This window comes from Marmota marmota, unplaced genomic scaffold (genome assembly GCF_001458135.2).
Source record: "Marmota marmota marmota unplaced genomic scaffold, marMar, whole genome shotgun sequence".
NCBI classification, from domain to species: domain Eukaryota; kingdom Metazoa; phylum Chordata; class Mammalia; order Rodentia; family Sciuridae; genus Marmota; species Marmota marmota.
The window spans coordinates 37,019,775-37,037,418 of record NW_025999932.1 but is presented as its reverse complement, the minus strand read 5'-3'; the positions used below and the strand labels follow the sequence as shown (position 1 = coordinate 37,037,418).

General features: G+C 33.4%; 1 long non-coding RNA gene across 1 annotated transcript; it reads left to right on the top strand.

The window, feature by feature from the left end:
* Window positions 1-5,037: 5,037 nt before the first annotated feature.
* LOC125616144 lies at window positions 5,038-15,467 on the top strand. The gene is made up of 3 exons (XR_007346772.1): window positions 5,038-6,711; window positions 12,035-12,114; window positions 15,420-15,467. It is a non-coding gene; the product is annotated as an uncharacterized LOC125616144 (long non-coding RNA).
* Window positions 15,468-17,644: the final 2,177 nt, after the last annotated feature.

Below are 17,644 nucleotides of genomic sequence, written 5' to 3'. Positions count from 1 at the left end.
GCAAGTGCTCTACCACTGAGCCAACAACCCCAGCCCCTAGCTAAGACTCATTTTGAACTTCTGACTTTCAATACTATAAGAAAATAAATTTCTGTTGTTTTAAGCCACTAAGTTTATAGTAATCTGTGGTAATTTTATAGCAAGAGGACACTAATACAGTATGTAAACAACCATTTTCTGTGGACTGGTGTGTGGCTGTAGTAGTAATAAGTGCATATTTTACTTTTTAAGATACCACCTAAAGGTCATGAAGGCTCCCCCTCTTGAATGGATTAATGTCCATAAAAATATAAATAAAATAAAATAACATCTAAGTGTTTTTCTGTATTTTTTGTTTAACAAATTCATAAAAGTACTTTAAAAAATCTTTTAAAAAGTTCTATAGGGGGAGGGGTGGCTCAGTGGTAGAGCACTTGCCTAGCATGTGCAAGGCCCTGGGTTCGATCCTCAGCACCACATATAAATAAATAAAATAAAAGATCCATTGACAACTAAAAATATATATATATTAAAAAAAAGTTCTATAAAGTGTCAGACATCAAGATGGACAATAAGTATTTAATATACATAGCATCTAGTTTATTACTGAAATTATATATCTATACAACATTTAATGAAATTTATTGGTAGGAATGTTATGAGTTTTTCCTACAGATTTACCCATCTACATCTACCCATCTACATTTCCTTTTTAAAATGAAAAACTTGAGATTTATTTTAGATAATGACAATTTCTTTTTTTTCCAAATAACTTGGATAATTTCTTTTCACTGTAGATAACTGACACATGAAGATAATAATTACAAAATATATTCCTTAGAGGTTACTCATGGTACATATGTATATGCTTTAATTATTAGCTTAGGAGAACATCGTGTTTATTAACATATTTATTTGTAGTTGGATAGACTTGTTAATGAAAGATCAATACAAATACTTTTTTTAAAGGATATTTACATGGTGAAAAATTTATACATGCATCTGAGAATGTACTTCCATGTTGGGAAATTTATAACTCCAATTTTTAGAAATGCAGATTCCTATATAGCATTTTAAACTCTAATTCTGTTAAGATTATGGGCTTGTTTTGAGATTTCCCCCCCCACCCCGGATGATTTGTCTTGCTTCCATGTTCCTGACCACAAATCAAATTAACTGAAAGTCATTTACAGTAAGTGTAAACTTCTTACCCTCTACCAATAATGATACCTGAAAAGGGATAAATCTATTTGTTTAAAGTTATCTAGTTTTTTAAAATTGGTATGAAAATGCTGGCTTGGATAAAATGAATCCAGTGTTTTGGAACAATGCTTTTAAAATAATGTGAACTTCATAAGAGCTTAATAAAGGGTATTTAGCCTATTCAGGTTTGGAATCTTATAATATTAGGAGTGAAAACATGCCTCTTTCTTATTCCCACCCGTAGTCCAAATGTCTCCTGAAGCTACTAAGAACAAATTTATTCCTATTTGTGATAATTCTTTAAATATAACTTGTTATTTCTAGTCATGATGACATCTGAATCCCAACCCCCCAAATATACTCTAATGTTTTCTTTAATATTTTATTTTTTTAGTTGTTTTATGATTTTAAACCCTTTACCCTCTTGGCTTCCTTCTCCTGGTTATGTTCTAGTTTGTAAAAGTGACATCCTGTTTATGTTCTAGTTTGTAAAAGTGACATCCAGATGATATGACATATATCATATTGTGGCATGAAGTATACCAAAGCTTGATATTAACTTTTTGTCTTACCTATTAAAATTCTTCTATTTGGGGAGCAATTTTAGATAATAAAAAGAATTAATTAATAATGGAAATGGATCTGCTCTTAGCAACTTATCAAATGAAAACTGAACAGTTAAATTTTATGTTGAATAAAAGCAACTTGTAGTTGGGTGTGGTGGCACACACCTATAATCCCAGCGATTTGGAAGGCTGAGGCAGGAGGAACACAAGCTCAAAGTCAGCCTCAGCAACTTAGTAAGGCCCTATGCACCTTAGCAAGACCCTGACTCAAAATAAAAAATAAAAAGCCTGGGAATGTGGCTCAGTGGTTAAGCAACCCTGGGTTCAATTCCTGACACCAAACCAAACCAAAACAAAACAAACCAACCAACCTCCCAAAACAAAAACAAAACTTATAAAATTATATATACCTCATGACTTCCTTTGAGACGTAAGTGACTTGGGATTAAGCCTATCTGGGAAGTTGAGAACAGGGAATCAGGTATTAACATTCATTTCTTATTTATTTTTAATGAACAGAAGTAAAATTGAGGCTCTCTAGGTCTCTCAGTAATATAACTGAGGATATGTGACCAGTTGTATAAGATAGTTAAGCCTTATGCTACATTCTTAATATATAAAATTTATTTCTTACAGAACAAATCTATGGGGAAATAAGAAAATAAATATATCACATTCCCTGTTGGCTAAGAAATGCTTACATGTTTAAAAACAAATTAACCTTTTAAGGCAGCTCTGAAGAAGTAATTTATTTTAAATAGGTGAGCACTTTATAGCTCTTGTGGGAATACTTTTTCCTTACTTCTTTTCATCATATAGGATTAAGGCCCTATGTTTTTAATTTAGTCCTTTAATTTTTGCTGTTAACATTTAATTTACTTGATGACCCCATACTGTTAACTTTTTGCTCCAGTGAACTCTGGACAATATATATGGATTGTATAACCTATTTTTTTTAAGTACTTTTTTTTAGTTGTAGATAGACACAATATCTTTATTTATTTATCTTTATGTGGTGCTCACGCATGTAAGTGCCTCACGCATGCAAGGCAAGTGTTCTACCATTGAGCTACAGCCCCAGCCCTGTATAACCCAATTTTAAAGAAACTTAAAAAATAAGATAGGTCTGATATGAAGCAGAAGATTAAATTAATTTCATAGATATTTAATCAAGGAACTTTCCTTCTTTATTGGAAGATGTATTTTTATAACAGTTTTTTTTTTTTTTTTTTAGTAATTAGATGTTTATGCTATTGGCAAAACCCAAAGTGGACATGACTTACTTGTTAATACATTTAATGAACTTTAAGACTACTAATATAGTACCATAGATGTGAAACCTTTTTCTAAAAAGAAACTCTTACAGCATGTAACTAAATAGAATTCCTTTAGTACCTTTTTTTCTTTTTATATAAAGTTGAAATCATTTAGATGTTAAAAAAAAAGCTAGTAGATATGGTTATTAAAATTCAAGGCTTCTTCTAAACTATTTGATGTAAAAAATACTTTGTACAAGCTTTTATTTGCCCTTAAAGCTAAACCCCTAAACTCTCATTTGAACATTTTCCCTTAACTGTCAATACATGTGTATTAAAGAAAACGGGAAAAAACAAACAAAAAAACCAATTAGGAATGATTAGATGGCATTGTTTCTGAAGGCCCCTTAACAACATACCTCTTTTCCCATCTCCTTTCTGAATTTACCATGGAAGGCTCCTATTTGTTTTTTCATATTAGCATTACTGAATGTCATCCATTTAGCATTATTGAATTCTGTCCTTTGTTTCTCTTCAGGAAAACTGCATTTTGATATCTTGTGGGATAGAAGGCTCCATCTTTCAGGACGTTGGTCAGGCAACACCTCTCTGACTATCTGAGGGTACACTGTTCTTACTCTAAGGGTAGCCATGAGGATGCATTTACTTTAAACATTTTTGGGCTTCTGAATTCTGAGAGTAGCACAATTCATATATGTTTCTGTATAAATTTCATGGTTTGCTAATAAGGTAATACTGTTCTGTAATTTAAATTACTTGGGCTGAATGTTGTAAAGTACTCTTACTACTACTACCACTAATTATTATTATTATGGTTGGTGTAGGGGATTGAAGCCAGGCCCTGCAGCATGCTAAGCACATGCTCTACCACTGAGCTACACACTTCTATTACTATTTTTTTAAAAAATGTAAGTATTTTTGTATGACTTTTACACTGATAGTGACAATAATGACCTTTTGGATTAGGCCATTGATGTCTGAGATAGAGATGATACCTAGATGGTCTAGAATGAACCCCCATCCCTCATCTGATTGTAGAGTTCAATGGTGGTATTATTAACTGGGATAGAACAGTGGAGAAAGGAAAGAGGTGGGGAGAAGAGGTGTATATGTTTAAGGGTGGGTTGGAACACTGTGAGGGGGAGAGGGAAATAAGAAGTTCAGTTGAAAACCTATGGAATATGGAAGATTAAATGCTATGTAGAGATCAGAAGGTATGGCTTTGGATATGGGTTGCTCAATGAAGTGGCTCTAAAAGCTGGCGGAATCAGAGCTTCAAGGATTTTTGACAGGTTGTACATGTGGACATTACAGTGGTAGATGATGGCAGAAAAGTACAGGAGAGGCAGATATTGTAAGCTAAGGGCCAAAGTCTTGGATGAACAAGAGAGAGAATGACAGGGCAATTAAGTCAGGAGAATGAAAGAGGAATGAAAATTTTTCCACGATTGTTTGATCATGCCTTCTTTTTAGTCTCAAAAGTTAAAAGTCAGAGACTGTTTTATTTAATACTGAAAATATTAGTTGAATTAATGAATAAGCAAATAGTAACCTCATGTTGTAAAGAATTTTTGCAATTTTTATTAGAATCACCCATAAATAATCACTGTTAATCCCTTGTTGTTATTGTTATTATTGTTATTTATACAGGGGATTGAACTGAGGGGTGATTTACCACTGGGGTACATTGCCAGCCCTTTATAAATTTTTTAAAATTTATTTTGAGACAGTGTCTTGCTAAGTTGCTGAGGCTGATCTGCAACTTGCTATCTTCCTGCCTCAGCCTCCCAAATTCCTGGGGTTACAGGCATGCACTACCTTACCCAGCAACCCTTTGTTATTAAACTTCTACGTCAGTTTGTTATGTGTGTGTGCGTGTGTGTGTGTGTGTGTGTGTGTGTATTTCCTATCAGTAAATATTCAGTTATGGGCTGGGGTTGTGGCTCAGTTTGCCTAGCATGTGGGAGGCACTGGTTTGATTCTCAGCAACACATATAAATAAATGAGTAAAAATAAAGGTTCATCAACATCTAAAAAAATTAAAATTTTATAAAAATAAGTAAATATTCAGTTATATACTTTAATCGCTGAATAAGTATTGTTATAGGATATAAGGATATACCATAATTTCAGCCTTCCAACCAAGTTTTCTCTCCTGTAAAAGAACAGTTTCATAGGTAAATGCTTGTCTAATTTGTTTAGGATATCCTAGAAATTTTCTGGTAGGGTCTTCATGAAAAGTCTGTTTTAGAACTGTTTCTAACAGGCTTCTTTCTTTATGGGTGTTCTTTTTCAAAAACACAGGTAGTATACTGACAAATGCAGGCTAACTGTCAGCCACAGAAGTGAGAACTGGTAAGTAAAGGTTCTACTTCACAGGGACCTTCTTTAATTTGTTTAAAAACCTTGGACTCAAGCATTCTTTTCAAGAGCACAATAAGAGATGACTCATGAGCTGAATAACAGGATATAGTGGTCAACATATATGTATATTGAAATTAAAAATTTCTCGGGATAAATCTTCATTTGTTGATAACATTCGATTTTAGTAGAAGGTTTCTCCCCTACTTTTAAAACTGTGGTAAAATACTCATAACAAAATCTATCATCTTAACCATTTTTAAAGGTACAATTCAGTGATATTAAATACATTCATAATGCTGTATAATCATCACCACCATCCATCTCCATCTAGAAAATGTTTTTTTAATATTTATTTTTTGTAGTTGTAATTGGATACAATAACTTTATTTTATTTATTTATATGTGGTGCAGAGGATCGAACCCAGGGCCTTGCATGTGTGAGGCGAGCACTCCACCGCTGAGCTATAACCCCGGCCCCTAAAATAGGTTTTAACATACCATCAAGGTCACTTTGCCTCAAACTTTTTCACACAAGTATAGTTAATAGTATAGAGAGTGAACAATTGCCTTAATATAGTCTTGTCCTAAGCTATAATTTTCTTTAGTTTCAAGTTCTATCTTAAATTTAATATAAACATTGCATTTTAAATCGCAGTATTCCTATATTTAGTATAAATATAACATCTATGCATTTTTTAAAGTCTTGGAGTAAAGTTGATATCTATGAAAAGGCCCCATATTTATTCACTGGCTTTTAATCCCTATCACGCTAGAGTTAGACTTTCAGAGACAGAGTTCTAGACTATTTTGTGGTTCTGTGGCATGTTCTTTTCCAGTTTTCTTTTACAGTTTAGCCAAGGTTATTGATAGTTGTGCATGGCAGGGAGAAGACTAATTGATGTTTACCCCCCTTGAACATAAGACTTCCACAGAAACTGAAAATTCACCAAGTGAATATTCAAAAGTATTTTATGTAATCTCACACTTCATCAATATCAATGCCATGAGAGTTTTAGTGTATACATAAAGTGAGTTATTTAATATTGACTAGGGCTATCGCCCACCTTTTCAAAGAGTATCAGTTTTTCAACTATCCATGCATTATGGCTACCGAGATTTGGAGACCCTCTCAGGTATAATAATTCTATTCTCATGGCTAGCCCCCATTTAAGGAGATTGGAGAATACATTCATGAATAGTGGCAAAACTGGAACTAAAATTTGAGTTTCTTAACTCCCAGTTGAAGATCTTACAACAAAAGGAAATGAAAAGACATAATGTACTTCTTCCTGGTTCCACAAACCACTTCACACCATCCTAAGGTCAGTTTATTTTTCTTTGCCTCTCTCTCGCCTTCCTTTCAGCACCCTAGTTCTAACCATTAGCATGTTAAGAATATTTTAATATACTTAAAAACCAGGTAAGAGGGTAGATCTCTTGTTACATATTCTTACTACAGTAAAAAAAATAAACAAATAGAGCATTTGGGAACTCCCCAAGAAACAGTGTAGAACATTAGAATTTTGTCTCTTATACTTAGCACACAGGCACAAAGCTCAGAAGAGCATAATTTTAGAAAGAAAAAGATACGAGACATGATAGAGGCTGCTGGCAAAATGAGAAGGCCTAAAATGAAAAATAGGCAAATATGAACTTTTTAACCTAAATGAAGAATTCATTGGTAGAAGAAAGAATAAGATCACAAAATATGCAGAAATTTCTGATTTCTAATTCTTGAGGATATCTATCTAGTAGTATTCTGAAATATTAAACAAATTAAAGAGTTTTATTTTTAAAACAGTTAAAAATCATGGAACTAGGCATAGAGTCACCCTATTTTATTCTGTGAGGTAAATTTTCAGTTCTAATTACTAGGCACAACTAAAATTATTACTCTGTAATAATGTTAAAACAAACTTTTGGTAGAATAAAAAGAAATTCACATGACTTTTGTATCATCTTGTAAAGGACAGGGCCATTAAAAGCTAATATTTTAAAAGGTTCAAAAGCGGGGTGTGGTGGCTCACGCCTGTAATACCAATGGCTTGGGAGACTGAGACAAACTTCTCTGAGTAATATCACTGCATCCCAGAACAAAACCCAGAAATATTTGTAGGAACAAAGAATCTCCAACAACCAACATGGTAAAATTCTCAATCCCTCACATCCACTTAAAGCTTACCAGGCATGCAAGCCAGAAAATGACTCATAATGACAAGAATAATGAATGAGCTGAAATCGGACTTAAATGGACACAGATATTAGAACTAGTGGACAAGAGCATTAACATTATTGTAATAGTATTCTATAGGTCTGAAAAACAAAGACAAGGAAGATATATTTTTAGAACTCAAGTTTCAATTCTAGGAATAAAAGCTATAATATCTGATGAAAAATTCACTAAATGGGATTCTTGGATAATTAGGTCAGAAAAAAATGATTAGTAATCTTGAAGACATAACCAAAGAAGCTATTCAAAATAAATAGAGAAAGGGGCTGGAGATGTGGCTCAATCGGTAGCGCGCTCGCCTGGCATGCGTGCGGCCCAGGTTCGATCCTCAGCACCACATACAAAGATGTTGTGTCCGCCAAGAACTAAAAAATAAATAAATATTTTAAAAAATAAAAAATAAAAAATAAATAAATAGAGAAAAAGAATTTTAAAAAATGATAAGAAATTCATTTGGGATAGACTTCTAGATTATAATTCCAGAGGTTTAGTATCTATATAATTAGAGTTACCAAAGGAGAGGAGAGACAGAGGTGGAAGAGATATTTGAAAAAATAATCCAAAAATTTCAAATTTATTGAAAACTATTAACCCACAGATCCAAGCTCAACAACAAGAACAAAACTAAACCAAGGCAATATAATCAAATTGTTTAAAACCAGTGTTACAGAGAAAATCTTGAAAGTAGCCAGAGAAAATATTTATGTTATAGAGAACCAAAAAGAAGGATGACAGATTTCTCATCAGAAACATTACAAGTGAAAAGAGAGTGGAAATACTGAAAGAAAAAAATATTAACCCAGAATTCTATACTCAGTGAAATATCATTCAAAAACAAAGACAAAGTAAAATGTTTTCAGACATACAAAAACTCAGATATCTTTACTAAACTCAGATATCTTTACTATCAGGCCATACCATGAGACATGCTATAGGAAGTCCATGAGAGAGATGGAAAATGATACCACATGAAATTATACAGATCCACACAAAAGAATAAAAAGCACTGGAAATAATAACTACATGGGCAAATATAAGAATTTCTACTAAAATTAATTAGAATTCTTTAAGGTAATCAACAATCTAAACAAAAATGATAACAATGTATTATTGAATTTATAACACACACAAGTATAAAATATATGACAAAAGTTGAAAGGCAAGAAGGGGAGAAGTGGAAGAATGAGGTTGTAAGGTTCTTTTGGCGTATGTGATGTGGTGTATTATCATTTGATGGTAGACTTTGGTAAGTTAAAGCTGTATTCAGTAAACCCTGTAGCACCCAGTAGAAAAACAAAATAGTTATAGCTAACAAGCCAACAAAGGAGGTAAAACAGAAACATAAAAAATTACTCACTCTAATGAAGGCAGAAAGAGAGGGAAAGGGACAAAGAACAGATGAAACAAAAAGAAAATAGCAAGAAGACAAATTTAAATCTAGTCATATCAATAATCACATTAAATATAAATAATTTAAACATCCATTTAAAAGGCAAATATTAGACTAGGGGTATTGCCAAGTGAGATTCCAAATTCAACCCCTAACATTACATACAAAACAAACAAAATTAAAAAGCTTAAAAGGCAAAGACTGTCAGATTATATTAAAAACTAGACCCAACTAGCTATTATCAATAAGAAACACATTTTGCATACAAAGACACAAAAACAATAAGGGTGAAAGGAGAGAAAAAGATATACTTTACCAGTGCTAGCATTAGTTAAAAGTGAAAGGGTACATCTATATTAACATGAAATAAAGTACGTTTCAAAGCAAAGAGTATTTCCAGGGATAAAGGTAATTTCTTATTAATAAAGTGGCAAGTTAATGGGGAAGATATAATAATTTTAAATGTTCCTATCCCAAATAATATAGCTTTGAAATATATGAAGCAAAAATTGATAGAACTACAAGGAGAAACAAATTCTCAGACAAATTCTCAACTATAGTGAGAGATTTGGATACCCTTCTTTTAATAATTACCAGAACAAGTAGAAACTTAGCAAGTTAAACTCTACACTATCAACCAATATCACTTATTTGACTTTTCTAGAATACTCCATTAACAACAGAATACACATACTCTTTAAAGTGTATATGTGAAACATACCTATATAGACCATATATAGATATACAGACCATATATATATATCAACTGGCCTGTTTTTATATGGTCTATGAACTAGGAATGTTTTTCACATTTTAAAAAATTCTTTAAAAAAGAAAATATATGAAAAATATTACATGTGGCCCAAAGCTTAAATTTACCTTTATAGAATTAATTTAAATTTACCTTTATAGAAAACTGAAGCTTTATAGAAAGCTTGTAAACCTTTTTTCTAAGCCATAAAATATGTGTTAATAAATTTTTAATAATTCAAGTCATGCAAAGGATGTTCTTGGACCACAGTGGAATTAAATGAGAAATCAATAACTGACAGCTATCTGGAAAATCCACAAATGTTTGAGGAGAAAATAACATTCTTCTAAATAACATGTTGATTAAAAAAGGAACCTATGGTGAAGTTAGAAAGCATTTTGAATTGAATGAAAATAAAAACAAGCCATATCAGATTTTATGGCATTCTAAGGCAATACCATGTATGGAGGAAATTTAGAAACAAAATTCCTATATTATAAAATGATCTCAGTGTCTCCCATAAGAAATTAGAAAAGCAAATTAAACCCAAAGAAGTGAAAGAAAGGAAATAAGAAAGAAATAGAAAACAATAAATGGAAATCAGAAAATCAATTGAGAGTATCAATGAAACCAAAACCTGGTTCTTTGGAATCCGTAAAATTGATAAACCTTTAGTCAAGCCTGATTAGAAGTTTTGGCCATTGAAATCAGGAAGAAGGTAAGATAAAACAACTCAGATTGGAAAGGATCAAATAAAGCTGATGAAATCTCCAAGAATTTCCTCAGCCTCTCTATAATTCCCTCTCTGCTCACCTCTCTCCTGGTTACTACTGGTCTGCTTTCTGTTGCTGTAGATTAGTTTACTTATCTTCTGGCAACAAGGAGGTTGGGCAACCTGTACATAAAGCAGGGGGGGCGGATTTAAAGGGGGGGGCTTAATGGGAGACTCAAACTTTTTAATTTTGTTTTGTTTGTAACTTCGATTTATTTCTCTGTCATTTCCTTTCCCTCCACCATTTAAGTATACTAATGTTATTTCATAGATTTCATAAGTTATTTCATAGATTTTCCCAATGCTCTAAAATGTTAGGTTGCTAAAGAAAACAGATCAGTTTGCAATTTCTAGAATTTTATGTACATAAATCAAATGGTATGTATGCAGTTCTTTGGTCAGAAATTGATATAGTGTAATCAAAGTATATGTATAGCAATTTGATTTTTCATTCCATTCCATTCCCTTCATTTGACCCTAGAGTTTCAATCTGTATCTATTTTATAACTTTCAATAATCAACTGGCCGGAGAGCTTATTAAGAAAGCTTGAATTTTCTACCTTCTAGTGATGTTCCACTTAGAGTTGACATTAAGCCACCCCCTTTAAGATACTTTTTCCTTCAATTTATTTTCTTTCTGGTCAATTGGAATATTTTATTGGAAACTAAGAAAATCTCTAGTTTCTTCTTCATGTAGAAGAAGCAGAGACTATCCTGGATTTTTGTAGTACTTAAGCTGTTCCTTAATTGTCTCATGAAGAAATCAATGTAGTGGAATCACTGAAGTGTCAGAATAAAATTGTTTAAAGTGTAACCATATTTTCTATAATAGATTTTCATATAGTTTAATTAATAGTCATTCATTCCCTGGCTTCTTTCTCCATCCACAGTGTCTTCTGGCAACAAGGAAGTTGAACAACCTATACATAAAAGCAGTTGCTAGTGATGCCAAATTAACAGCAATTTCTCCATCATTTCCTCTCTCTACCATTTAAGTATATTAATATTTAGGTTATTTCATAGATTTTCCTCATGCCCTAAAGTGTTAGATTGCTAAAGAAAATTGATCAGGTAATACTGCTCATGGATACACACACACACACACACCTCCAGGTATACAAAATCAGACATTAACATGAAAACTTGAGGGAAGAAAATCACCCAAACCATAGAATTTCTGGTTTTACTAACATTTATGTAGCATGGTTCCCATTTAGGATTTTCAGAATTGAGTGAGGACAATCTGAGGATATATTTTTTTGTTAACCACTTCAGAAATTGTGTGAGGTAGGTGATGGGAAACACCCAAGCAAGTAATGACTGTTAGATAAGACATCAGAATCCATGTCCATCACTTCTTGTCCATACAGATAAACTTCATTTCCTAGCCTCTCTTTCAGTTAAGTGTGGGCATGTGACTAAATTATAGTCAATGGAATGAGAATAGAAGTGATACCCACTACTGTGAAGCTCTTTCATAAGAAAATCTCTCCTTCTAACAGACTGAAACAGAGAAGACCTCCAAGGAAAACTTGGAAGTTGGGTACTAAAGGATGAAGTTCAGAAAGATCTTGGAAACTAGGTACTGAACTATTTGTTTACTTCAGCAAGAAACAAATTTGAGTCATTATTTTTCAGAATTGATCTATTCACAGTTAGCTTCCCTAATTAATTGCATATGTACAGCATACGCAATGTCCCTATGATGACAACTTCAGTGGGCACCATTTCCATTGTAATGTATGTAAGGGGCATGCTAGAAGCCTTGGGTTCAATTCCCAGCCATTCAAAAGCAAACATACAAAAACTAATACATTGTAAAGTTATGTAAATGAATTTCTTGAAGCAAAGTTGAAAGGCTACAGGTAAGTATACATAGGGGTATATTTAAATATTTTTCACAGAAGTGGTGCAACACTCGGACTTGGCCAAATTGATTTTAACTTTTTCATGAGTTTCATTGTAGATAAGCACCAATTTGTTTGAAGGCACACATCCATATTGTTTCCGTGGTAAAGAGAAAGGTGATGGAATGGATGATCCATTAAGACTTGTAAGGGGAAAATGTATACTTAGGATCCAAATTAGATCTCCCAGGATTTATACAACAGTGATGGTTGCATATTCTTCTGATAACCTATAGAATATTAGGAGTTTCCTTTCCCCAAAAGAAAACACTTGCTGCTCTGAGTAGTAGAGATGTTTTTCTAAACTTATCTGGGCATAATTTTCATCATCTATAAAATGAGAGTTGGATTATTATGACCTCAATGTTTCCTTTGTTCACTAAAATTCTGCCATCTATGTAATGTCCAGAGCTGTTGGGAGAAACCGTTTTTAGCATGAGTGTTCCTTCCAAATTAAAATTAATGTAATAATAGTAACTTGAACATCTTTAACTCTTAGCAATTCACATTGGTAAATAGGCACAACAGAGTTCCTACCCTTCTTTCAAACAAAACTTATTAAGTTGAAAAGATTTTTCCAAGAAATCTCCATACTGCTTTCCATATTGGCTGCACCAATTTGCAGTCCCACCAGCAATGTATGAGTATACCTTTTCCCACACATCCTCGCCAACACTTACTATTGTTTGTCTTCATGATATCTGCCATTCTGACTAGAGTAAGATGATATCTTTTAAAAATATATATATTTATTTTTTAGTTTTAGGTGGACACAACATCTCCATTTTATTTTTATGTGGGGTTGAGGATCGAACCCAGCGCCCCGCGCATACCAGGCGAGCCACACTACCGCTTGAGCCACATCCCCAGCCCAAGATGATGTCTTAACAGTTTTGATTTACACTTCTCTAATTGCTAGAGATGCTGAGCATTTTTTCATATATTTGTTGATTGATTGTATATCTTCTTCTGAGAAGTGTCTGTTCAGGTCCTTGGCTCATTTGTTGATTGGGTTATTTGTTTTTTTGGTGCTTAGCTTTTTGAGTTCTTTATATACCCTAGAGATTAGTTCTTTACCTGATGTGTGAAGGGTACAAATTTGCTCCCAGGATGTAGGCTCTCTGTTCACCTCACAGATTGTTTCTTTTGCTGAGATGAAACTTTTTAGTTTGATTCCATTTGGAACCACCATTTGACCCAGCTATCCCTCTTCTAGGACTATACCCAAAGGACTTAAAAACAGCATAATACAGGGGCATATCCACATCAATGTTTATAGCAGCACAATTCATAATAGCTAAACTGTGGAGCCAACCTAGATGCCCTTCAGTGGATGAATGGATAAAAAAAAATTTAGTATATATACACAATGGAATTTTACTCAGCAATAAAAGAGAATAAAATCATTACATTTGCAGGTAAATGGATGGCATTAGAGAAGATAATGCTAAGTGAAGTTAAAGCAAATGCTGAATGTTTTCTCTGATATAAGGAGGCTGACTCATAGTGGGGTAGGGAGGGGGGAGCATGTGAGGAATAGATGAATTCTAGATAGGGAAGAGGGGTGGGAGGGGAAGGGAGGGGGCAGGGGATTAGCAAGGATAGTGGAATGTGATAGACATCATTATCCAAAGTACATGTATGAAGACAGGAAGTGGGTGTCAACATACTTTATATACAGAGATATGAAAAATTGTGGTATATATGTGTAATAAGAATTGTAATGCATTCTGCTGTCATTTTTTAAAATCAATTAAAAAATTTTAAAAAGATTTTTAACCCAGGATTTTTTAGAGTAATTTCAAAAGCACTGTGCCACCTCTCTGATTTCTATACTTCACTCAGTGTGTGGGGAAGGATCAAAACTAATGCAGAATGTGGTAATTATTGAAATATTGAATGTAGCATATTACAAAAAAGTCAAAACTTCAAAAATTAGAGGGAAGATTATATAATTTTCACTGAATTTACCAGTTAAAACTTTTAGTATTTTCTCTCTCCATCTCCCTCCTCCCTTTTTTCATCCTTTTTATCCCCACTTCCATGTTTGACAAAAATCATATTTTTATTTGTGATTTTATAATATAGCCAGTAGAAATGATTCTTTGCCTATTTGTTTGATAGTGGAATTTTAGTCTCATGAATTTCATCTTTTTTTGAAAGCTAAAATCTGCGTTTTTCCAGATTTTATGCAGGCATGGAATTGGCTTTATCTCACATTCTTTTGCTGAAGGAGAGCTGTAGAAATATGGACCTCATTCAGGGATGACACTATTTTAGAAAGGAAAAAGGATAGGTTCTATAACATTGTCCACAGTGAGGTTTTTATGCTGAGAAAAAGTCACGGATGGGCTGGAATAGATGAGAAGAAGGAATCACACAATACCCTTTTTTGTTCCACAAAAGAAACATGACAGAAAAAGAGAACCAATAACAATATTTTGATTACTAGTAGACAAGTATAGATTCTAAAATATCCTTATATAATTGCAGAAATCGAGGAACAATCTATTTTAAATGAGGGAAAGGATAAATTTTGATATATATATTTATGTTGGAATGTTATACAGATGTTAAAAGCATGTTTTTGAAAAATATTCAGTAACAAGAGAAAACAGTCATTATAAGCTAAATATGAAAAACAGCATATAAGTAATATTTTGGTCAATAGTGGACCCTGTATGTGATGGTGGTCCCATAAGATTATATTGCCTAGGGACTTCATATCCCTATCTTTAAAGTGATTCATGATTGTGTGGTATTTGGTGTTTAGTATTTAGTTTAAATGCAATAAAGAAACATGAATTAACATTGGTTTTTCTCTGGCTATGGGATACTTCAAGGTAACAGTACTTTTCTGTGGTTTCCAATATTTTTCTTTTTAATACAGTTTGTTTACAATTTCGAAAACATTACTTTTAAAGAAGTTAACACCATTCATGTAAAAAATCTGCATACCTACATATATGTATTATTTCAGAATATCAAAAAATATATATTGGGCTGGGGATGTGGCTCAAGCGGTAGCACACTCGCCTGGCATGCGTGCGGCCCGGGTTCGATCCTCATCACCACATACCAACAAAGATGTTGTGTCCGCTGAGAACTAAAAAATAAAAATTAAAAAAAATTCTCTCTCTCTCTCAAATATATACATATATATAATTTCAGTATATCAAAACTAGACCCAAAATAATGGGTTTGATGGTTTTCAGAATAACACTGAAACAGAATACTTTCCTTGACCCTAACTTTATACTGAGGTCTTCAGGGAAGTGAAAGAGCTGGTGAGAGGCACATCGTTTCAAGAGTTTCTGAAGTGCATGCATTGTATGAAAAAGCATAGACATTGGGCTGGGGATGTGGCTCAAGTGGTAGCGCGCTCGCCTGTCATGCGTGTGGCCCGGGTTCGACCCTCAGCACCACATACAAACAAAAGATGTTGTGTCTGCCAATAACTAACTAAATAAATAAATATTAAAAAAAAAAAGAAAAAGAAAAAGCATAGACACTTCCTTTGATTTTCACATCTTGAATTTCAATACAACCTGGAATTTTGCACATGCTAAATGAATGCATTAGTGTTTTCAAGCTACAAAATGGTGGTTATTCAAAACTTATTAAATATTCTTCAAAGATTGAACAAATTAAGACAGCTGAATACATATTCAAAACATCTGTACATGCATATATATGTATGTGTACATATGTATTTTAAATTAAAGCAAAAGATTCAAAAGAATAATTAATGTTCTGAGTAAAGCTAAGAAATAGAGGCTATTCATACTTTTTGTTTCAAATTTACTGCAGTGCTAATTTCCTGCATTTTTCTGGATGTTTAATTATGTTTAATTTCTCTAGGAGACTAGTGAAGAGACCTAAACTCAAGATTAAAAGACTAGTTCATATTCTACCTATTTCTTTTTTTTTTTTTTTTAAATATTTATTTATTTATTTTTAGTTCTCGGCGGACACAACATCTTTGTTGGTATGTGGTGCTGAGTATGGAACCCGGGCCGCACGCATGCCAGGCGAGCGCGCTACGGCTTGAGCCACATCCCCAGCCCCATATTCTACCTATTTCTTACAACAAAATGTTCTAAATGTCAAGTAGAAAGAATTATGCAGCTAAAACAAAGTTTGAAAGAGAGAAAAGTAAGCAGCAGCACACTGAGTTTTGAGCACAGACTCGGGGGATGAGGCAGATGCAGGTTCAAATTCTTAAACTAGGAGTGGGGAAAAAACAGCACGAGGAAGGAAGGAAGCTGGAAAGAATAAGATTGATCAGTAGTATACCTGTTTGTCAAGAATAAAGGATGTAGATAGGTACATACTAGAACTGGAGAGTGAATTTTAAAGCTTAAAGGGCCTTTAGAGATGATTTAGTCACAGTCCATCATTTTGTAAAGGAAACTGACACCTGGAAAGTTAAATGTCTCACCTGAGGTCTCGCTTCCAACATTGACACTTGTGTTACCCAGGTTCCCCCAACTCCCTTTCCTTCCTTCCTCCATCCCTTCCTCCCTTCCTTCCTTCCTTCCAAGAATCAAACCCAGGGCCTTATCCAAGTTGTGCAAGGCACTACCACTGAGCTACATCCCCACCCTCCTAGGTTTCTTTACTCCCCAAACTGGACCCATTTCACTTTGTGTTACAACATGCTACATCTGAGGTTGAGGCAGAACAGATTATAGAGAGAATGAAGATTAGACTAAAGAGTTTGAATTTTGTCCTGCCTATGGCTTTTTTTTTGGGGGGGGGGATTAGTGGGAGATCCAGGCACAAAGGAATGATAATGATCAGAGTTATAAAAGATTTATAGAGGTCATTTGTATTTCCTAAAAATTCTGTATATTTAAATTTTGCTTACTTAGTATAACTTAAACAATTCTTAGGGGAGAACCCTCATTTAAATAATGCTTGTTAAAGGAACTAAATTATAATATATATATAACTGTTTTATTGGTTTATTCATTTGCTTTTGTTAATCTCTTGCATAAATTAGTGGTGTACACACAAGATCATGTTAGTTGGATGGGGAAACTGTTGGGTGAGCATTTTGGGAAATAGGGAAATGGAAGCATTATGTAGAAGTAATTTATGTCCTCAAATTAAGGATAAATTTTGAACCTGACCCCCCACCAAATTTTAAAGAGCAGGTTTTTCCTTGAAGGTTTAAATATTAAAACATGGGGTGGAGAGGAG